Below are 23,487 nucleotides of genomic sequence, written 5' to 3' on the forward strand. Positions count from 1 at the left end.
ACAAATAGTTTTGCAAAAATTGAAGAAATCTGTGTTTGGTGCTTTCTATGATTATTTCAAACGTGGGGGGTGGGGGGTGGGGGGAGGGGGGGAGGTGATTTCCTTCACACCTGAAGTGATACTTGATGAATGCAGGTAGCTACATTTCAGGATTTGCCAATAGTCTTCAGTTCTGCAGCTGTTTACTGTATTTAAATACGATCCATATTCTTCCAAAGACTGTGTTTGGAAGCAGGGGAAGGACAGAAATTGTGGTCTGGAGTGCTCGATTTGGTTCCGTCACCAGTTCCTGAACTGAGCATAGTACATTGTCCCCTACCTGGGCACAGGCTGCCTCCTTAGAGCTCAAGCCCCAGTTATCAGGTCCTGATGTTTCCTGTGTCCTAGGTCCTACTTATGAGTACAATACTCTACCTCCACGTTTTTCATCCATTAACATCTACTTGCTGTATCACAGGTCGTCATGACACCATAACAAGGGCTGGTGCTTACTGCACACAATCAGGTATTAACCCATCAAGTTGAAAACCTCTATAGAGAATGTTGTGAGAGATAGAGTAGGGATTTTGGTTTGATGCATGTCTTCTGCAAAAATGGCTTGTGACTGTAGAAAGTTCCCTTGGAATACAGCATGTAAGAAGAACTAGCAGATGGTGGTATGGTGTAACAATGCGACCAAATAGACTGACACATTGTGGGTGAAATTTAATGCAAAGACATGTGAAATCTTACATGTTCTTAAAGAATGGGGGAGAGCAATGTAACATGATAGATCCTGTTCTTGAGTGGGTGTCGGAGCAGAGGGCTGTGAGGTGTGTGTACAAATTCATTGAAGCATGCAGGGCAGATTGAGGAACTGCAAGCATAATTAGATTACTTTAGATTACTTTACAGTGTGGAAACAGGCCCTTCAGCCCAACAAGTCCACACCGACCCGCCGAAGCGCAAACCACCCATACCCCTACATTTACTCCTTACCTAACACTACGGACAATTTAGCATGGCCAATTCACCTGACCTGCACATCTTTGGACTGTGGGAGGAAACCGGAGCACCCGGAGGAAACCCACGCAGACACGGGTAGAATGTGCAAACTCCACACAGTGGTTAGCACTGCTGCCTCACAGCACCAATGGGCGGCACAGTGGCACAGTGGTTAGCACTGCTGCCTCACAGCACCAGAGACCCGGGTTCAATTCCCGCCTCAGGCGACTGACTGTGTGGAGTTCTTGCCTTTATTTTTTTTTTATATAGATATTTTTATTAGAAATTTAACATTTTTACAAATTTACAAAAATAAACAAAACTCTCGAATATAAACATTGATATACAATTAAATCAAATATACAATAGCCAAAATTTAACAAAAGAAAAAAAATACCGAAAAAGAAAAAAAAAATAAAACTCAACTATCTACTAATCTAGCCTACAACTAACCAGAGTGTATATTTAAGTCTCTTACATGCTCGGAATGTGTGAACATCAGATGTAATAAAACCCGTATTCGTGCGGGATTCCTCTCCTAAGGAGCCCCGGGCCAGCCAGGTTTGTAATCTCAATTAAGTAAAAGCCCTTGTTAGGATAGCCGAAATATCTGTATTTATGTAATTCAAGAAGGGCTGCCATATTTTATAAAATAATTCGGTCTTTTGGTGCACCATATTTGTAAGGAAGTCAAGGGGAATACATTCCATAATTAATCTGTGCCAATTTGAAAGTCCAGGGGGGGCCCTCCACCATCCAGTTTACCAAAATATTTTTCCTTGCACAGAAAGAGAGAATAGAAAATAGTCTCTTCCCGTACATGTCCAGGGAGGGGAAGTTCGAAAAGCCCAAAAGGAGAGATACAGGGTCCACTTTAATTTCCATTCCTAAAATTTCTGTCAGGGTACTTGCTACTTTAGTCCAATATCTACGGATCTTATGAGAGGTCCATAGGCAATGTACAAGAGTGCCCACCTCTATTTTGCATTTGGGACACATTGGAGATGCTCCTGCCCTAAATTTTGCCAATCGAACCGGTGCTATATGGGCCCTATGAAGTATCTTCAGCTGGATAGCCTGGGTTCTGTTACAGATAGTAATTCTTCTAGTGTTTTCCCAAATATCATTCCACCTTTCTATAAAGATATCTAGTCCCAAATCCTGATCCCATGTTTTAAGCAGATTATCCATATCTCCCGATACTTCATCATGTAGTAAATGATAAATAGTACTGACGGAAGATACCCCCACTGGTCGTAGGACACTACATTCTCTATCTGATTTATAAAGACTATCTAATAACTTAGTCGTCTTCTGTATATAATCTCGAATTTGGAAGTATCGAGAAAGGTCTCCATTAGGTAATCCGAATTTCTGACGCAGCTGTTCAAAAGACATCAGGACCCCATCCTTAAATAGATCCCCTAAACATGAGATACCCCTGGATCTCCAGAGTTTAAAAGTGGCATCTGTAAACCCCGATTGGAATCCCCATGTTCCCACTATCGGTGCATAGGGGGATGTTTTATGTGAGTTGCCCTCATTTTGCCGCATTATATTCCAAGCCTTAATTGTGTTTAGTATTATAGGGTTTTTACAGTAGTCTCTAATGATTTTCCTCTTGTCTGAAAATAAAAGGTTAATAAGTGGGTATTTTACTTGAGAGGCCTCGATGTCCAACCAGATTGGGCCTAGTCTGATCCACAATCAATCAGCTATGTAACTTAATAGGGAACTTAACTGATATTTCCTAAAGTCTGGGAAGTCCAATCCTCCCCTTGTCTGTGGAAGTTGTAGCTTCTTCAGCTTAATGAGGGGCCGTCTATGATTCCAGATAAAGGAACCCAGACAGCCATATAATTTACGTAGAGCCGTCTTCGGCAGCATCACCGGAAACATTCTCATAGGATATAGGAGACGGGGCAGGACATTCATTTTGATTAGTGCTATTCTACCCAACCAGGAAATTGGAAGGTCTCCCCATCGCTGGAGGTCCTGCCTTATCCTTTCCAGTAAATGTACAAAATTAGCCTTCTACAACTGACCAAATACTGGAGTAATAAAAATGCCTAAATATAAGAAGCCCTCCAGGGACCAACAAAAGGGAAAAAGGGATCTGTCCACTAAGTGGGGTGTCATAGCAAGGCCACCCATTGGCATAGCCTCTGATTTTGAAAAATTAATTTTATAGCCTGAGTATGCGGTAAATGTATTAATAACTTGGATTAGGCGAGGTACGGACATCAGAGGATTACTGAGGAATAGAAGAACATCATCTGCATAAAGGGTAATTTTATGTTTACCTGTACCAATCCTCGAGGCCGTTATATTAGGATTAGCTCGTATAGCTTCTGCTAGTGGTTCAATTATTAGCGTAAATAACAATGGCGAGAGGGGACATGCCTGACGGCAGCCCCTACCCACACTGAAGCTATCTGAACCTAATCCATTGGTAACCACAACTGGTTTGGGATCACTATACAATGTTGAGACCCATTTGGTAAACACCTGTCCAACGCCAAACCTTTCCAATGTGTAAAACAAATATGACCATTCGACCCTATCAAATTCCTTTTCCACGTCTAATGAAACTACTACTCCTGGTATCTTTCCCTGATGACAGGCTTGAATCATATTCAAAACCCTTCTAATATTATTGGATGATCCATGGCCCTTAATAAACCCCGTCTGATCGTCCTTTATAATATGTGGCAGTACCCTTTCTAGTCTCAGTGCTAACATTTTAGAAAGGATTTTAAAATCTACATTTAGCAAGGATATTGGTCTATATGATGTACAATCTTTTGGATCCTTTCCTTTTTTAAGGATAAGAGAGATATTTGCCTCTTTCAGCGAAGGCGGGAGACAGCCCTGACTATATGCATTGTTATACATGTCCATAAGTGGACCAGCCAATATTTCTGTAAATTCTTTATAGAATTCAGCTTGAAAACCATCTGGGCCTGGTGCCTTGCCACTCTGAAGTTGCCTAATTGCAGCAAGTATTTCTTGGAGTGTAAGAGGAGCATTTAGGACCGATACCTGTTCCGGAGTTAGGCCTGGAAAGGTCAAATTTTTAAAAAATGACTGCATCTTCCTCGTCCTATCTTCACAATCCTGCGATTTATATAACTCAGAATAAAATTCTCTAAAGATCGCATTAATCTTTTTGTGATTATGAGTCAAAATACCTGTACTTTCCTTGATAGATGTAATAGTCTGAGGGGCCTTTTTTTTCTTTGCAAGAAATGCTAAGTATCTACCCGGTTTGTCACCATTTTCATATAACCATTGTTTTGCAAATAATATTTCCCTCTTAGCTGTTTGAGTAAGCGTAGTGTTTAGAGCTGTCCTAAGAGCCGTAATCCTTTGCAATTTAATAATAGAAGGTCTATCAGTGTATGCTGTTTCAGCCGCTTTTAAGCGAGCTTCAAGCAGACGCTGTTGTCCTCCCTTCAATTTCTTCTGGGTCGCTGAGTAGGAGATGATCAAACCTCGCGTGTAAGCTTTGATGGTCTCCCACATCATTGATGGGTTGCTAGCTGTACCTGAATTAATTTCTAAAAAAGTTGTAAATTCTTGAGAGAAGTACTTTACAAATTTACTAATTCTTGCCTTTATAAACGGAGGCATAGAGCATAAGAGCAGGAACGTTCTGGTGCACCTTTTATAAAGCATAGATTTGGCCTCAGCTGCAGCTTTGTATCTAATCCTGGCCACGACACTTCAGGGACAATGTGATAGCTTTGCAAGCAGGTTTTACACAAATATTTACAGGGACGAGGGATTTGAATTCCAGGCATACATTGGAAAGATTTGGGCTGCGCCTTGAACTGATTTTGCAGACATTGTAGTGGTTCTGCTTCAGCAGCCAAAAGCAGATAAGTGGGTGATGTCTGTAGCAGGATCCATGGCTGCGGTTTGTCAGTACAGTGACTGATGCCCCGAGTGCTGCTGGCCCAATCAGTAGCCAACTGTTTAGACAACCTTTACTCCGCTCTTGCTAATTGTGGAAATTTCTGGGGCTGCACTTGCAGAATGAGGGCTCATTGATGTTTGTCCTCTGGGAGGTGTACTTAGTCCTGGAGATATCCAGGACTTTGTAGGTAGGCCCTTGTAGCTGGGTTGGGGAGTGTGTTGTGGATCTTGATGAACAGCCAGTAGTGTTATCACAGGTGGTGATCATTGCGTGTCGAAGTGTGCACACAAAGGAGGAGGCTGTCCCTTAGATAGCCTGTTGGGTTTCACTTGATAGGAGTGGGGGAGTGGAACTGCCTGGAATTAATGAGGCAGGGAGAGGGGGCAGAATCCAAGCAGGTGATGTTGCCCTCCCAACCAGCCTGGGTATAGGTACAGCCAAAGGCCACCTTGCAGATTTTTGTTTCCCTCTCCGTTCCACCTCATGCCTCTCCCTACCACTGTGCACAGTGGTATTACTATTTCTTCTGTTTGTAATCCGCTGAAACTTTTAAATAGCCTGGTGAGATTTACCCTTTGCTGCAAATTGCTGATCCTGTCAAGCTGAAAGGCTTTTGATTGGAGCTGTAACTTTGACAGGCCACCTGTTGCTCTTCACCATGGATATCCAATCCCTCTACACCTCCATCCGCCATGACCAGGGCCTCCAAGCCCTCCGTTTTTTTCTCTCCAGACGTTCCCAACAGTACCCCTCCACCAACACACTCTCATTCGTTTGGCCGAACTGGTCCTCACCCTTAACAATTTCTCCTTTGAATCCTCCCACTTCCTCCAGACCAAATGGGTAGCCATGGGCACACGTATGGGCCCCAGCTATGCCTGTCTCTTTGTTGGCTACGTAGAGCAGTTGATCTTCCGTAATTACACCGGCACCACTCCCCACCTCTTCCTCCGCTACATTGATGACTGCATTGGCGCCACCTCGTGCTCCCGCGAGGAGGTTGAGCAATTCATCAACTTCACCAACACATTCCACCCTGACCTTAAATTTACCTGGACTATCTCTGACACCTCCCTCCCCTTCCTGGACCTCTCCATCTCCATCAGTGACGACCGACTTGACATTGACATTTTCTACAAACCCACCGACTCCCACAGCTACCTGGATTACACCTCTTCCCACCCTACCTCTTGCAAAAATGCCATCCCGTATTCCCAATTCCTCCGCCTCCGCCGTATCTGCTCCCAGGAGGAGCAGTTCCACCATAGAACACACCAGATGGCCTCCTTCTTTAGAGACCGCAATTTCCCTTCCCACGTGGTTAAAGATGCCCTCCAACGCATCTCGTCCACATCCCGCATCTCCGCCCTCAGACCCAACCCCTCCAACCGCAACAAGGACAGAACGCCCCTGGTGCTCTCCTTCCACCCTACCAACCTTCGCATAAACCAAATCATCCGCCGACATTTCCGCCACCTTCAAACAGACCCCACCATCAGGGATATATTTCCCTCCCCACCCCTCTCCGCCTTCCGCAAAGGCCGTTCCCTCCGTGACTACCTGGTCAGGTCCATGCCCCCCTACGACCCACCCTCCCATCCTGGCACTTTCCCCTGCCACCGCAGGAACTGTAAAACCTGTGCCCACACCTCCTCCCTCACCTCCATCCAAGGCCCTAAAGGAGCCTTCCACATCCATCAAAGTTTTGCCTGCACATCCACTAATATCATTTATTGTATCCGTTGCTCCCGATGCGGTCTCCTCTACATTGGGGAGACTGGACGCCTCCTAGCAGAGCGCTTTAGGGAGACACCCGCACCAACCAATCAAATCGCCCCGTGGCTCAACATTTCAACTCCCCCTCCCACTCTGCCGAGGATATGGAGGTCCTGGGCCTCCTCCACCGCCGCTCCCTCACCACCAGACGCATGGAAGAAGAACGCCTCATCTTCCGCCTCGGAACACTTCAACCCCAGGGCATCAATGTGGATTTCAACAGTTTCCTCATTTCCCCTTCCCCCACCTCATCCTAGTTTCTAACCTCCAGCAATATGATCCCCTGACGTGTCTGGACTTGTCCGACCTGCCTAGCTCCTTTTCCACCTATCCACTCCACCCTCTCCTCCCTGACCTATCACCTTCATCTCCTTCCCCACTGACCTATTGTACTCTATGCTACTCTATCCCCACCCCCACCCTCCTCTAGCTTATCTCTCCACGCTTCAGTCTCTCTGCCTTTATTCCTGATGAAGGGCTTTTGCCCGAAACGTCGATTTTTGCCTGTCCTCGGATGCTGCCTGAATTGCTGTGCTCTTCCAGCACCACTGATCCAGAACCTGTTGCACTGAACCTGACACGTAACTTGCCTGCCTGCCAATTAACTGTGAAAATCCCAAGGAACGATTTCCTCTGGGTGCAAATTGTGGCCAGTGAACAATCCTGACTGCTGTTTCCCCACACGCAAAGGGAAAATCCAGCCTGAAGTATCAGCTCAGTGTCACCTTCATCAGACTGTTCTGTGGTGTTCCTTGATTGCTTGGCCAGGATGGACCTCAGCCAAATGAAAGGAAAAAGGCACCAGGTTAAGGTTGTGTTCCAGGAAGGAGTTAAGGTAAAATAAAGTATGCATGCTTAAACAAACTGCTGCCTGTAAAAGTGAAAGAACTGCCTTTTTTTTCATGGAACTATTAGCTGGGAAGTGGAAGCTTGAATTTCTGTGTTGCAGAAAGCAAACTATTTGCATAAGACATAGGAGCAGAAATTAGGCCATTCAGCCCAGTGAGTCTGATCCACTATTCAATCATGGCTGATAAGTTTCTCAACCCCACTCTCCAGCTATCTCCCCATAATCCTTGATCCCCTTAGTACACAAGAACCGATCTATCTCAGTCTTAAATATACTCAATGACCTGGCCTCCACAGCTGTTTGTGGCAATGAATTCCAGAGATTCACCACTCTCTGGTTGAAGAAGTTCCTCCTTATCTCCGTTCTAAAAGGGTTTCCCTTTACTCTAAGGCTGTGCTCTCAGATCCTAGTCTTTCCTACAAATGGAAACATCTTCCCAACATATACTCTGTCCATGCCATTCAGTATTCTGTACGTTTCAATTCAACCCACCCCTTGTCCTTCTAAACTCCATTGAGTATAAACGTGCCTCGTATGTTAAGCTTTTCATTCCTGGGACCATTCTCGTGAATCTCCTCTAAACACACTCCAGGGCTATATATCCTTCCTGAGATATGGGGCCCAAAACTGCACACAATACTCCAAATGTGGCCTGACCAGAGCCTCCTAGAGCTTCAGAAGTACATCCCTGCTTTTATATTCAAGTCCTCTCAAAATAAATGCCATCATTGCATTTGCCTTCCTAATTACTAACTCAACCTGCAAGTTTACCTTGAGAGAATCCTAGACTCTCAAGTCTCTTTGCACTTCAGACTTCTGAATTTTCTCCCCAGTGAGAAAATAGTCCATGCCTCTATTCTTTCTATCAAAGTGCATCACTTCACGCTTTCCCATGTTCGACTCCATCTGTCATTTCCTTGCCTACTCTCTTAACCTGTCCAAATCCTTCTGCAGCTCTTTGTTGCACATTTAACTAATGTTATGCAATATAGTGTTCACTCATTGGTTACGAAAGATCTTATAACTTGCAAAATGCTATATCATTTCACTTTTTTGAGAGCATTGTTTACCAGGAGCCTTAGGGTTGGAAAACATGTACCTAGCAAGATGTCGAATTTAAGTGGCAGTTTTGTCACGGAATACAGCAGGGAGCAGATGCATTTGGATATTACAGAGTTGAAAATGTGTTGCTGGAAAAGCACAGCAGGTCAGGCAGCATCCAGGGAACAGGAGAATCGACGTTTCGGGCATAAGCCCTTCTTCAGGAATGAGGAAAGTTTGTCCAGCAGGCTAAGATAAAAGGTAGGGAGGAGGGACTTGGGGGAGGGGCGTCGGAAAACGTGATAGGTGGAAAGAGGTCAAGGTGAGGGTGATAGGTCAGACTGGGGTGGGGGCGGAGAGGTCAGGAAGAAGATTGCAGGTTAGGAAGGAGTTGACAAGCAAAGGGAGGTTTCCTCTGTCCCTCTGTGAGTCACGGAAAATGAGTACTTGACCACTCTATAAAGAAGACTTCTAACACAAGCAAAAGCCTAGGTCCAACTGACCAGCTAATGTATTAAGGATTGCTGCCCTCACCAACAATGTGGCCTCATAACAAAAGAGCTTTGAGAAAATGATATCATTCCATCATGGCTTGGACTCATGATCCACCAAACTAGTTTCTTTTTTATTCCTAGTTTTACGACTCATGATATTTCTGCAGAACTGTCTTCCTATTTGTGGATTAATGTGAGCATGTTTGGAATTAAAAAGGATTTTGTTTAAGTTTTCATATTTAGCCATTATCTTTTTTGCTACTTGTTAAAGGATGTTTCTTTATAACTTTTTGTTTTCTTGATGAAACCTGCTGTGAATTTATCTTCATGGTCATAGTCATGGAAATTGACAAACTACCTTTAGTAATTCAATTTGTCACTGTCTTATTTGTGATGGCTTGTGGAATAGTGGGCGATCACTTCAAATTCACTCTTCTTATTAGGGTAGTGAACACAGTATAAGGGTAGGTAGAATGTGAGGAGCAAGACTGGGTAGGAGGAATCCATCCCATAGCTGGCTATAGCTTCAGACTATATTCGATTTCCATGAGGATATGTTCCTATGGATGCATCGTCTTCCTCTGGTTAGTTCCGATGTTTGTGTGCCTCCTTATCCTGCAAGAAGCAGAGTGATGTCAGTAAATGTTGCGCTTGAGTGATGGCCCTGTCAGTGTGTACAAGGAGTAAGATATAGATGTGAGGGTTGGAGCAGTACAAAGTGTCCAAGGAATGAAGTGTATATTTTTTGTGAGCCCTGAATGATAGAAAGGTTTTATGGGTGAATAATGGGCTTGTGGTAAATTGTAAAGTGCTGCTCGAATTGGTAGGGTACATCATTTTAAAGATACATTCAGTGCTTTTAACTGATCTTATGAGCCATTGAACTTCAGCTGTGACTCAAGATCCAAGCCCTGGTACTCATTTGATTTGATTGATTCCTGGAACTGATCTCCACAGTTATCCACTCTCGTCACCTTTTTCATTGTGACGGGAGGGTCTGATTCACCTTCGATCTCTCCCCTAAGTGATGTACTATGGCTTTAAGAGGTGTATTTTGCCCTTCTGTTTATGAAGAAAGGTTAGATCTGAGATGCTGATCGATCTGCTTCAAAGCCCATAAAGTAAACACTTGTTTTGCCTTGGGTTTTTTTTTTGAAGGATGGAACAATAGAAGCAGCCTGAATGGGTGGAGACAAGCTCCCAAAAAGCTTGGAGTTTTAGTTTTAGCTGTCAGTAGCAGTTGCTAGGTTCTTGAGAAGCTGTAGCACATTTCTCTCCATGCTTTTTCTTGCTGTTCTATCTCTCAGCTTTCCCTTGTCCTGGACTGGAGTGTTGCTGTTTCACTGAATTTTACCTTGTGCCACCGGTGTACTTATGAGATGTGACTACATTGGAACACTTAATTAAAAGTAGTTAATATATCCATTATTTTGTTACATATTCAGATAGAGTTACAGTTGAACCAATTAATTTCTTTTAGTTTTAGTTTATGTTTTAACGGTAGTGTAATAATAAAGCGAGTTTTGCTTAATGTTAAGTAGTTTGACCACTTGAATTGGACCTGTAACATAACACCTTACACTTACCATTAAAATAAGAAAACGTTAGGGTCTAGTCTATCTACTAAATATACTTTTGAGGGGGTTTGGTCTAGTCCATAACACCTGGAACCTCCTTTCCACTTTGTCCATCAACTTGTCCCCTCCCTTTTTGTGTAATTACATGCTCTGTTTCCAAGGACAGATTCTCTTCAACTGCATCATCCTCTTTTTAAGAGGTGTTGATAGGTATCAAGTAGCACTGGCTTGCATTAAGTGACGCTAGGTATTCATAATGCATGCTGTCTATGGAGGAAGGGGTGTGGGTGTTAGCGACGGTGTTTCTTTTATATTGGCAGGATGCAGAGCACATTCATATAAGCGTTCAGCAAGAAGTCAGTGTGCAGTTTGTATTGTAATCGATGGATTGGGATTGATTTGTACATCACAATCATCTTGTCTGTTTCTGGGGTCTATTCAAATTAGCCTTGACCAATTTTTGTAGCACGTAGCGAAAATTGCATTTGTAAATTCTAATCGGCTAATTGCTTTTAGTTAATTTCATGGATATAAAAATCTAAGATACATTCTCGTAGGTTTTGATTTGTACTGCCTGTGAGGTATTGCCTTGGGGCATGCAGTGAGGAAAATCATAGGGAGTTTAGACACCTATCTGATTTACTTCCATTAATTTAAATGCATGAAGGCTGATTCCGTTTATAGTTGTGTGTTCTATCTGTCTGATTTCTTTTTCCCCTCCTCAGTGCTGTGCCTAGGTCCAGAAATTACATACTAAAATCTATCCAGCTATGCAAAAATGAGTTATTACACAGTTAGTTTTGATGAAAGGATCCTGTTTAATAATGGACTGAAGTTATATTTATTAGAAATGGTTAACTTTTATAGATATGGATGTCTTTTTTTCATTTTTGAAGTCATCAAAGCTAGTTTTGTTTCATCATCGACTTTATCCTGTCAACTGCATTTTGGAGACAAAGCAGTTTGAGAGCTTGTCATCTTGTTTATTGAAGTTTATTGTCAAAGTTACCAGGATAGTGCATGCAGTTCATATCTGGTTGTAAGTATTAATATGAGAAAACATCGCAAATTTTATCCCACTCTGGAGCTTTCAATTGACCACCATTGTGTTAAGAGTTAATATTGCATTGTAACTAGCATGCCTTTGTTTGCCGACTATATCAATTATTGTACAGATTCTTCCTCCTCCCTCTTCAAAAATTAAGAACATTAGCCTTAGCTTATAAATGAGAAATAATTGGGTACATGACAACGAATTGCTGCCAAATTCCGATGCCTTTATTGAGGCTTCATAATTAGCTTTTGGTTTTATTTGGACAGCTTTTCTGTTTGTATGATGCAGCTATTGTCATTAGGACCCTGCTGGTACATTATAACTAAGCCCATTTTGCTGTCTTTCCTGCAGGCTCATTGTGTCCAAGCTTACGGCTGCACGTGCGGTCAAACAAGTCGTAATAAACTGGTTTAGAATAAAATTTGATCACTATAATGGGTGATTGTTACTCATTTATTGCTAGAATATAGTAAAATTGGAGTGTGTATGAAAGCTCATCTTAAGGTTAGTCTTTTCTGCTTATGAATTCATCCTAGAATGATTTCTCTTAAATGTATTTAATATTGGGGTGATCTTGTATTGTCTAATTTTAATTTTTTTTGTTACTGTGATTTATAAGTTAATACTTGTTTACAATACTTGCTAATTCTGTTAATTTCTATAGAGTGAGTGGGAAGTTGAACATTTTTATAATAGAAAGCATTCCAAAAGCAAAAATCTGCTTTAAATGCAGTACTCTAAGCCTTAATGGCTGTAAAATTGTTTCCTCAATTAGGTTATCAATGGTGAATCCAGAATATTGATAGAGAAACTCTGTTTTTGCTTTATTTTGGCTGACGTCTGTTGCCCTGCCTGCATTTAACTTTTGTGGTTGCTGACAATTTGTGAAAGGAGCTTTGTTGTGTAATGCTATGAGGGTGTTCCCTTTGCAACTGCTGCAGTAATTAATGAGATCTTCCTAAATGCACACAACTGATGTGCAATGAGACACAGTCACAGTAGAGATTAGTATTCTCAAAATGGCACAAGACCCTCTATTGTGAATTGCAGCTGCAAGGCAGCTTTTGTACTCTAAATGAAGAAGCTGATTTACAATCAAAGTGCAATGCGAAGGGAGATAAATATTGTATTCAGATTTGGAGGGATTGAAAACCTGAGACTGACCATCCTTGAACTTGACTTTTTCAGTCTTGTGAGGAATTCTACGTGAGACATTGTGCTGAACTTTCCTATGGATGAAGTTGGCTTTTGAATTGAATGGATTTATTAGTTATTGGCTTCCTCTTAACAGTAAGTAAATTCTGATAAATCTCTCATATAAGATTTGTAGAACAAGTAAATTCTTCAATTGTTTGTGAATGATTTGGGAATAACATTAAATAAACTTCACGTGAACAAACAACTTTCCCTCTTCTTTGCATTTTCTGAAACTTTTTTTTAACTAATATTTTTCTATTTTAATAGCTGTACATATAGCAAGTAAACTTTTTTCTCTTTTCAAATCACAAACTAGATTAGGTACTCATCTTTCTGAATATTTGAAAACCCTAAAAAATAAATGTTATGCTCCAAACCATTTGGCTTCCTCCATCTGGCAATCAAATTATCAGTCTCCATTAATGATTAGGACTTTTAAGAATGCTGTTATACCGTCATTTCTTGTTTGAGCAACAACTTTTATGTTAGATATCATCTTTACACAACAAAGAGTCTTGTGTTTCTTCAAACAAAGTAAGGAAAATACATTGGTTAATAAAGATTTATAGAATGGATGACCCATCAAAGGGATGAATTTTAAGAAATACTATTGAAAAGTAACTTCCTGAATAAGCTGCAAATATAATAACTTTAGAGTTTTGATCTCGTTTTTGAAATATAGCAGTTTGGGATCCTCTTGGTGAGGTATCTGTCATCATTTGAGGTTGATGTTGCATGGTAAAAGAATTCATTGTGTTGAGCCATCGAGTTTTGAAGGGTTGATGAATATCTGATAAACTTAAAGGGTTTGTTTTAACGTTTAGACAAATATTCTTGATTCAAAAACTCTCGGGATTCGAGATTTTTGTATATTTGCAAACATCCATGTTTTGAGTCCACTTAGGACAATTGGATTGTGACTTACGGCAGGCAATGTTAAAAAGACGTTTTTTAATTTCAAAGATATATGGTGTTTCATTTAAGGAAAAGGTGCAATTGGAAGCCACAAAAGATAAGTTTAGTTCTATTTGAAAGTTTGAATAACTGTTTGAAATCACTGTTATAAATCAAATATCTATGTGTAAGTTAATTGTATTGATTTTTTTAGTAGTTACACAATTGCAGAACAAATGCTAACAAATCTAAAATTAACATCATTGTTATTTAGAATTCAAAACTATACACATACAATTGAAAATGTAATACTTTTGATGAAACCTTTTGGAATAATACAGTAATTTATGTATAATTTACAATGCACAGTCACTTGTATAAGCTGAAATCTTTTTCCCTTCCCTCCTTCTTTGTCCTCTGTGGCAGCTCCCCCCCCCAACATCCCACAATGAAGTATGTCATATGTACGTGCATGATTGGTACATTTTTGTAAAACAAAATACAGCAGAAGGCTACTATAAATTAAGTTTGTTCATGCTTTTCCATTATTACAGTGTTGTGTAGTGCTTCTCAATGCCCTGTTTTTTTTAATTTGAGATATCCCAGAGTTAAAGCACATTGATGAAAAGCAGCAGTGCTCATAGAATCAGTGAGTCATAGAGTCATACAGCATGGAAACAGAACCTTTGGTCCAACCAGTCCACGTCGAATGTGTTCCCAGACTAAACTGAACCTACCGGCCTATGTTTGGCCCATATCCCTCCAAATCTTTCCTATTCATGTATTTATCCGAAATTGTCTTAAATGTTGTAACTGTACTTGCATCCACCACTTCTGACAGCTCATTCCACACACTAACCACTCCGGGGGAAAAATATAAAAGTTGTTTCTCATGTCCTTTTTTTAAAATCTTTTTCCTCTCACCTTAAAAATATGTCCCCTAGTTTTGAAATCCACCATCGTCGGGAAAAGACCTTGGCTATTCACCTTATCTATGCCTTTCCTGATTTTTTTCAACCTCTATAAGATCACCCCTCAACTCCTATGCTCCACTGATAAAAGTCCAAGTTGATTTTTATAACTTAAACCCTCCATTCCCAGCAACATCCAGGCATATCTTTTCTGAACCTTCACCAGTTTACTAATGTCCTTACTATCACAGGGTGACCAGAACTGCACACAGTGCTCCAGAAGAGGTCTCCCCAATGTCCTGTATAACCTCAACATGACGTCCCAACTCTGATATTCAAAGGGCTAAGCAATGAAGGTGAGCATGCTAAAGGCTGCCTTAACCCCCCTATCTACCTGTGATGAAATTTCAAAAAATTATGTATCTAAATATTTAGGTCTCTCTGTTCTACAACACTACCCAGGGCCCTACCATTAATTGTATAAGTCCTGCCCTTGTTTGTTTAAGATATTGCATTTATCCAAATCAAACTCCATCTGCCACCCCTCAGTCCATTGACCCAATTGAACAAGATCTCTTTGTAATCTTAAATAACTTTCTTTACTATCCACTATGCCACCAATTATGGTGTCATCCACAAACTTACCAACATGCCTCCTATATTCTCACCCAAATCATTGATAGAAATGACAAACAAAAGTGGTCCTAGGAGTGATCCCTGTGGAACAGATGAGTCGCAAGCCTCCAGCCTGAACAACAACCCTCCACCATTGCCCTCTGTCTCCTACTATCGCCAATCTTCTGTCCAATTGGCAAGCTCACCAACATACCAGCAAAACCAGCTTGTTTGCTATTGCCCAAACAAAGATCACCAAACAGATTTTCTGGTCATTGGTATTTGTGAGACCTTGCTGTGGGTTAATTAGTGGCTTGGTGACAATATCTTGTCTGATTTATAATGTACAATTTAGTGCTGCTGGTTGGTATAAGTGTAGTCTTAGGTGAATACTTGGCTTCAGTGAGTAAGATGAACAAGGAAAAGGCAAGGTAACATTCTTTTATCTTTTTTAGTGTAAAGCGGAAGAGATGGCAGTTAGAGCAGTGGTGAGCTCCTCCTTCCAGATGTGGGAGATCAGGGAGCAGTCTACTGTCCCTGAAGACTATGTCTACCAGGAAGTGTGACGATTGCAGCTCCTTACAGACAGTGGTGTTTGGTTGGAGCAGCAGTTGGACAGAGAGGAGCATACAGGGGTCAGAGAGTGTGATAGACACTAGTTACAGGGGGGTGGTCACACCACAGGTTCAGTCAGGTAGATGGGTGACCACAAGGAGAGGCAGGAAGGTAGATCAGGAGTCTTCTGTGGCTGTTCCCCTCTCTAACAGGTACACTGTTTTGGATATTGTTGTGGGATGGATAACCTCTTGGGAGTATAACAACAGCTGCCAGGCCTGTGGCACCACAACCGTCTCTGCTCTAGAGCAAAGTTGGACAAAATCCAGGAGCGATAGTGGTAGGAATCTCGCTAGTTAGGGCACTGACAGGCATTTCTGTTTGAAATTCCAGGATGGTGTTGCCTCCCTGGTTTCTGAGTGGTTGCATGAAATTCTCAAGGGGGAGGATGAGCAGCCAGAGGTCGTTCTGCACATTGGTACCAGCACCCTAGATCGAAAGAGGGATGAGGTCTTGTGGAATGAGTAAAGGGAGTTAGGAAAGAGGCTAAAAAGTAGGTCTTCAAAGGTAGTAATCTCTGGGTTCCTACCAGTGTCTCGTGCTGGTGAGGCAAGGGATAGAAAGATGAGAGAGATGAATGTGTGGCTAAGGAGCTGGGGCAGGGGGCAAGGTTTCAGGGTCTTAGATCATTCGGACCTCTTCTGGGGCAGGGGTTGACCTGTCAAGATGGACAGGTTGCTCCTAAATTAGAGGGGAACCAATATCCTCACAGGGAGGTTTGCTAGTGCTACACAGGAGGGTTTAAACTAGAGTGGCAGGGGGCTGGGAACCAGAGCAACAGGTCAGCAAGTGGAGGGATTGAGGGGAAGGGAGATGTAAGGACCAGTAAATCAGAAAGGAAGGGCAGGCAGAGACAGGTACATAAACCCAATGGTACTAATGGGCTGAAGTGTGTTTATTTCAATGCAAGGAGTATTATAGGTGAGACATATGAATTTAGAGTCTGGATCAGTACATGGGACTGTGATTTTATGGCCATTACAGAGACTTGGTTGAGAGAGGGACAGCACTGGCTGCACAACGTTCCATGGGTTCATTTTGTAGACAAGATAGAGAGGAAGTTAAAAGAGGTAGAGGAATTGTAATACTATCAGGGAGAATGCTACATCTGCACTCGGAGGTCATACTGAAGGGCTCGTCCACTGAGGCAATATGGGTAGAGCTCAAAAATAATAATCATTCTTAAAAACCCCCCAACATCCACCAAGACATTGAGGACCAACTATGTAAGCAGATTATGGAAAGATACATAAAAATGGAGTTGTCATAGTGGGTGACTTTACTTCCCCAATGTTGACTGGGAATCCCTTAGAGCAAGAGGCTTAGCCAGGGCAGATTTTAAGTGTATTCAAGAGGGTTTCTTGAAACAGTATGTGGATAGTCCAACTAGAGAAGGGGCCATACTGGATCTTATACTGGCTTATGGGCCTGGCCAGGTGACTGACCTTTCAGTGGGAGAGCATTTTGGAAACAGAGATCACAACTCCTTAGGTGTTGAGATAGCTATGAATAAGGATAAGTCAGGACCTTGTGGCAAGATACTAAATTGGGGGAGGGCAAATTGCAGGAGTTAGGGAGTGTTAATTGGGAGGAGCTGTTGTCAGATAAGTCCACATCTGATATGTGGGAATTGTTTAAAGACCTGCTTATCAGAGTTCAGGACCAGTATGTTCTAGTCAGGAGAAAGACAAGGATGGCAGGGGAAGGGACCCTTGGATAATGAGGGTGGTTGTGAATTTAGTCAAAAGGAAAGAAGAAACATATATAAGATTTCGGAAGCTAAAATCGGACAGGGCCCATGAGGAATATAAAGAAAGCAGGAAATATCTCAGGCTGGGAATAAGACAAGCACGAAGAAGCCATGAAATGACCTTGGCAAGTAGGGTTAAATGGAATCCCAAAGTATTCTATACATACATTAAAAACAAGAGGATAATTAGGGAGAAGGCAAGCGTTGGAGGCTGAGGGGGTGACCTTATTGAGGTTTATAAAATCATGAGGGGCATGGATAGGATAAATAGACAAAGTCTTTTCCCTGGAGTGAGGGAGTCCAGAACTAGAGGGCATAGGTTTAGGTTAAGACGGGAAAGATATAAAAGGGACATAAGGGGCAACGTTTTCACAGAGGGTGGTGCATGTATGGAATGAGCTGCCCGAGGAAGTGGCGGAGGCTGGTAGCATTTAAAAGGCGTCTGGATAGGTATATGAATAGGAAAGTTTAGAGGAATATGGGCGAAGTGCTGGCAAATGGGACTAGATTAAGTTAGGATATCTGGTCTGCATGGATGAGTTGGACGGAAGGGTCTGTTTCCGTGCTGTTCATCTCTATGACTATGACTCTAAGTGGTGTTGGGTTTCATGAAGAGCATTTAAGTGGATAGGTCCCCAGGACCTGATAGTCTCTACCCCAGTTTATTGAGAGAGGCAAGAGAGGAGATGGCTGAGCTCTTGCCCAAGATCTTTGTATCTAGATTAGAGTGGTGCTGGAAAAGCACAGCAGGTCAGGCAGCATCCGAGGAGCAGGAAAATTGATGTTTAGGGCAAAAGCCCTTCATCCTGACTCTTGTACTCAATTCCTCAACCAATAAAGGCAAGCATGGATTATGCTTTATTTACCATCCTATCTACTTGTGTAGCCACGAATCCCAAGATCCCTCTGCACATCAATGCTGTTCAGGATCTTGCCACTAACTGTGTATTTTTCCTTAACGTTTGATCTCCCAAAGTGCAGCACCTCCAACTTACCCGGATTAAACTCCATCTGCCATTTCTCCGCCCATATCTGTATCCCACTGTATCTTTTGACAACCTTTCACACTATCTACAACTCTACCAATCTTTGTATCATCTGCAAACTTTACTAACCCACCTATCTATATTTTCATCCAAGTTATTTATATATAATCACAAACAGCAGAGGTCCCAGTACATGTCCCAGTGGAATTGTCCAGCGTGAAAAACACCCTTCCACTACTACCCTCTGCATTCTATGGACAAGCCAATTCTGAATCCATGCAGTCAAGTAATCGTGGATCCCATGCATCTTAATTTTCTGGATGAGCCTACCATTGTTGAAAGCCTTACTAAAATCCATCCAGACAACATCCAACAGGCTCTACCTCATTGATCACCTTTGTCATCTCTTCGAAAAATTCCATTAAGTTAGTAAGACAAGTCCTGTCCTGCTCGAAGCTATGCTGCCTATCACTAATTAGGCCATGCTTTTCCAAATGTCCCTAAAAATTCTCTCAAATAGTTTCCTAACCATCAATGTGAGACTCACTGGTCAATAGTTTCATGGATTGTTCTTATTTCCCAACTTTAGCTACTTGCCAGTCCTCCAGGATCTCACTGGTGGCTAATGACGATGCAAAGATCTTGGTAAAAACAAGGACTGCAGATGCTGGAAACCAGAGTCTAGATTAGAGTGGTGCTGGAAAAGCACAGCAAGTCAGGCAGCATCCAAGGAGTAGGAAAATCAAAGTTTCGGGCAAAAGCCCTTCATCAGGAATAGAGGCAGGGTGTCTGCAGAGTGGAGAGATAAAAATGTCATGCTGCAGCTTTATAAGATTTTGGTTACGTTTGGAATATTGCATTCAATTCTGATCGCCACGTTACAGGAAGGATGTGGAGGCTTTGGACAGCCTGCAGAAGAGGTATACCAGGGTGCTTCCTGGATTGGAGGGTATGAGCTATCAGGAGAGGCTAGAAAAACTTGGGTTATTTTCTCTGGAGCGGCAGAGGCTGAGGGCTGACTTGATAGAAGTTTATAAAATTATGAGATGCATAGTTAGGGTTAACGATCAGAATCTTTTTCCCAGAGTTGAAATGTTTAAAAGTAGTGGGCAAAATTAGTGGTGAGAGGAGGAACATTTAAAGGAGTTGTGAGGGGCAACTTTTTTACACAGAGTGGTAAGAGTCTGGAACGCACTGCCAGGGTGGTGGTAGAGGCAGAAATAATAGGGGCATTTAAGCAACTTTAAGTGCTTGAATATACAGTGAATGGAGGGATATGGACCAAGGGCAGGCAGAAGGGATTAGTTTATTTTGTGGTCATGTTCAGCACAACCTTATGGATTGATGGGCCCGTTCCTATGCTCAACTGGTAGTCTCTGGCTGAATAACATTCACCTTCTTTCTCAACTTAACTTTCATTTGGCCATGTTGTCTTTTTGTCTAAGTACTCCACAAATGTGTTACCTCAGCAGAATATCATCAGACTTTTTGATCATGTTGGCTGCTTTTGACTTTCGTCCTCATTACAACATTCTCCTTTGAATTCAAGATACTTCCTCTTTTGAACAATGATTCATCATTTATGGATAACATTAATTCTCACTCAAAACTATGCTGAATCCAGTATCTTCCAAAGAAGCCGCTTTATTCTGTGGATCATTTTAGCTTAAAACATATTTGAAGTAAAAATTATACAATGCCTCTTTCCGGTTGTACAATATTCAGTGTTGTCCAACTTTTTTTTCATCAATTATGACATTAACCTGAAGGGTAGCAGTAATATGTATCACATTGGTTTGAGGGCATTGGTTATCTATTGTAGGTTATTTAACAGTGGATGCTGAGAAAATTATTGTTTTCAGTTTGATAGGAAAATAATCCGAGGATGGACTTGATGATATAGTGTTCTAGATACTGGACCTTTTTCACTGTGACCTGGATTCAAATTCTATCGTAATTATGGGATGAAATACTTCCTCCTGTTTTGATTAACAACATCCAACATCAAACTTTGCTTTCATGTTGCCCTATAGCACAAAACTGACTCTAATTTTGCACTGAGACAGACCTCTAATTTGTTGGTGAAGAGAAACCACAATAAGTCTGATTTTGATGTTGGTGCTACAGTAAAAAGGGATGTTTGCTTTGCCTCTAACTGGGCTGCATCTGGGCTAGGTTTGGTGATGCTGGTAGAGTACAGGAGTGTATAATTCTTTGCACACTATATACCAACATTTCCACATTGATGAACAAAGGGTAAAAATAATATGTGCTGAAATTTCCTTGGGTAAACAGGAAATTGAGATGGAAATCTCAAATAGTCGGTTATTAAATGCCATGATTTTCACATTTCAGAGAAGCAACTGTTCATTTTCCAGATCTACATGCTCATTAAAATTTGAGCTAAGACACTGCCCTGATTTGATTGCTAAAACAACAATTTTACTTGGCTTCAGTTGCTTGTATAAGAGTGAATAACACAGGTACTGACGATGTTGAATCATTTAAAACATGTTACAAAAACTGCAATTAATTATGATTATAGTTTCAAAGAGAGAGAACAACCATTTACAGTCTCACTAAATGGGGAAAATAGTGGCAAATGCTAATTTCAGGAAGCAGAGTAAATTCTGGAATAATTCTCTCGTCATTTTACTTTCTCTCTTTCACTAATGAATTGGATTTCTTGCTTTCCTCTCCCACTTCCCATTTTATTTAAATGACTTATGGATGTTTCGTTAATAATAATATTTTGTGATTAGGAGTAATAAGGATTTAACAAACTCATCCAACTGATGTCATTAATATGGAATCCTCTTCAAGTTGTTTGTGAGTTTTGAAAATATTTGTAGCTCAGGTTGAGGTTCTGGATGTAGGTTTGCTCGCTGAGCTGGAAGGTTCATTTCCAGACGTTTCGTCACCCTACTAGGTAACATCTTCAGTGAGCTTCCAGGCAAAGCAATTTACATGATTCCTGCTTTCTATTTATATGTTTGGGTTTCTTTGGGTTGATAATGTCATTTCCTGTGGTGACATAATTCCCTGCTCTTTTTCTCAGGGGGTGGTAGATGGTGTCTAACTCAAATGTGTTTGTTGATAGAGTCCCGGTTGGAATGCCATGCTTCTAGGAATTCTCTTGCATCAAATAGAAAGCAGGAATCATGTACACTGCTTTGCCCGGAGGCCCACTGAGGATGTTACCTGGTAGAGTGATGAAACGTCTAGAAATGAACCTTCCAGCTCAGCGAGCAAACCTACATCCAGTTGTTTGTGAATATTATTTGACATCCAAAGTTAAATCTTCTACTTTATCCTTGCCCTCAATATTGTATAACACTTTTAAGAAAAGTTGTGATTGTATTTCTTAAGTAATTGCAGTAGTTAGTGTGCTTTTAACTTTGGTATCACCTTCAGTTTAGATACAGTTGGAAGGGTTAATGATTAAGGAAGCATCTGTTATGTCAGAATAGTTTTTATCTTGAAACTCAGATAATTTTCTGAAACGGGCATAATTTCTGCATTCCTTGAACTGATCATCTCAACTTACCGCAGAGAATTCCTCCTCACCCTTTCCTTTTGTTGAGCAGTTTGTTTCCAGCAATCTTTGTTTTTGTTCTTGGAATGTGTACAAAACTTAGTAGAATGTCAGATTTGTCAGTGGTTGAGGGGCTATTGTCTGCATACATGTGGATCTGCAAGCATTACATCTCCATGGGAGAGAATCAGCAATTATGAAGAGATCCAGTAACCAAATGTACTATTGGTGTGCAGTCATATGCAAACTGTCATGTTGGCAATTTCTCCCTATTCAGACAGCAGCCCCAGTGCTTCCATCACGGACCACTTAGGTTGCCCCTTGAGTGGTCACAGGAGAAGATACTCCGTTTGTATTGCTGACTGTGGCCCTCATAACTTGACCATCAGGAGGGTGTGTGACGATGCTGCTCCTTTAACAAGGTTATGTTGTCCTTGGTTTTCTTTTTTGGACAGTTTGTAAAACTAGAGGTTCTGCTTTGCCTTCAGTTATCTACTTGAAGAAGCTTTCAAGTTTTAAAAAAAACACACTTTGTACAATTAAAGGGGAGTGGCCTCCCAGCTCAGCTTTTCTCTGGTTTGTTTTGGTTTTCGCAGTCAGTTTTTGAGGCTGCTGGTCAAAGAAATAACTACGTGGAAGAAAGTGTTCCATGTTGAATCTCTCTGCCATTCCTCTCCTGGAAGACCCTGTGTTTGATTTTTCCTTTTTGGCCAAGGGTGTTTATAGGGATTGTTGCAGGAAATTGGATAGTCTGTTGGGTTTTCGGTTAGGTTGTTATTCTGTATTCTGTTGTCTTTTGTTTGGGTTTCATTCGGTACTCTGTAAATTAATTCTGTTTTGTTTAAAACTGAGGGGTTTTGACCAGGTGAATCGCTCCTGGAATATCCACTATGCATCTGTTCAAAACAAGTAGAAAAGTTAGGTACTGGCCTACCTTCTTGAATTGTTTTGAAGGGGTCTGGCCTGGACTATAACTGGCACAAACCGTAAAAGAAGGACTTCCACAACTTCAGGAGGAGGAAGACTAATTCAGCACGTCATCGTTCCAAACTGGTTGTCTGTGAATGTCTCCTTAGACTATGACCTGAAACATTTTCCTGTATGACCATTGTTCCAAACTTGCCCAAATTCCCCCTCTCTTTTATGCACTATCAAAGCGTTCTGTTGGCCCAAGAGTTCATATACAACAATTGCACATCAACTGTATCTAACAATACTTCCATTAAAATTACACAGCTTTTGCATTTCTAATTTCCTGATCTGTCTTCTGGGTGCTTTTAACTGAGCTA

The 23,487-nt window shown here is 41.5% G+C and overlaps 1 protein-coding gene across 2 annotated transcripts in view; it reads left to right on the forward strand.

Annotated features, from left to right (window-relative positions):
- LOC122563237 (neuron navigator 1) overlaps positions 1-23,487 on the forward strand; it is a 653,551-nt gene that overhangs the window by 17,550 nt on the left and 612,514 nt on the right. For both annotated transcript variants that reach the window (XM_087973627.1, XM_087973629.1), the window contains one exon: positions 12,884-12,985. The gene's annotated coding sequence lies outside the window, so the exon portion shown is untranslated. Of the gene's footprint in view, positions 1-12,883; positions 12,986-23,487 lie in introns of those variants that run through there.

This window comes from Chiloscyllium plagiosum, unplaced genomic scaffold, assembly GCF_037043375.1.
Source record: "Chiloscyllium plagiosum isolate Xiang-an unplaced genomic scaffold, Cpla_swu_hap1 HiC_scaffold_26, whole genome shotgun sequence".
NCBI lineage: Eukaryota > Metazoa > Chordata > Chondrichthyes > Orectolobiformes > Hemiscylliidae > Chiloscyllium > Chiloscyllium plagiosum.